Consider the following 698-nt stretch of genomic DNA (forward strand, 5'->3'; position numbering starts at 1 on the left):
TGGCGGGCGGTGGCGGTGGCGTGCAGCTGGCAAGAGGCCGGAGCAGGAGCATGCAGCGTCTACGGCCATCCCACCCTGGCAACGCCCGATCTCGTCCGATCTCGGAAGCTAAGCAGGGTCGGGCCTGGTTAGTACTTGGATGGGAGACCTCCTGGGAATACCGGGTGCTGTAGGCTTTTGCTGACGGGCTTTTGTTGCCCTCCGCTCCCGCGCCGGCGGGCTGGCCGCGGGAGGCGTGAGCTTTTGTGTTTGGGGACAGCGTTCCGATATGCTGTTTTGTAGTCCCTACTGAGTTAGTGTCAATTTGGCCTTTTCTTCCTTGCCTCACTTCTTGATTCGCTCCTCTCCTTTTCCCTTTCTTCTCTCCACTGTCTCGTCTGGCTTTGCCTTCCATCACTGCAGCAGGCGCTTGTCTAATAGCCCATGTGTGCCTGCAAGGGACCGTGCCATGCTCTGGAGTGCCCACTGCCGGATCCCATCCCAGGTTCCCTGTGGGATCGCCCACTCGTTGTCAGTCTCCATTTTCACTCTCTTCTCAGTCTCTTGGGTTTACCCTGTTTCTCATCTTCCTTCCCAGCGTCCACCGACCTACTGTGGAGCTGCCGTACGCACCAAGTAGTGCCCTGGGAATATGCTCCGGGTGTAGCTCACTCAGGAGGGCATTTGAGCTCTTCCCTGCAGGACATGGGGTCAGTGCT

General features: G+C 58.6%; 1 non-coding gene across 1 annotated transcript; it reads left to right on the plus strand.

Annotated features, from left to right (window-relative positions):
* The first annotated feature begins 57 nt into the window (after positions 1-57).
* Positions 58-176, plus strand: LOC116217619. Its single transcript, XR_004162318.1, has one exon. It is a non-coding gene; the product is annotated as a 5S ribosomal RNA (ribosomal RNA).
* The last annotated feature ends 522 nt before the right edge of the window (positions 177-698 follow it).

Source organism: Meleagris gallopavo, unplaced genomic scaffold, assembly GCF_000146605.3.
Source record: "Meleagris gallopavo isolate NT-WF06-2002-E0010 breed Aviagen turkey brand Nicholas breeding stock unplaced genomic scaffold, Turkey_5.1 ChrUn_random_7180001846922, whole genome shotgun sequence".
NCBI lineage: Eukaryota > Metazoa > Chordata > Aves > Galliformes > Phasianidae > Meleagris > Meleagris gallopavo.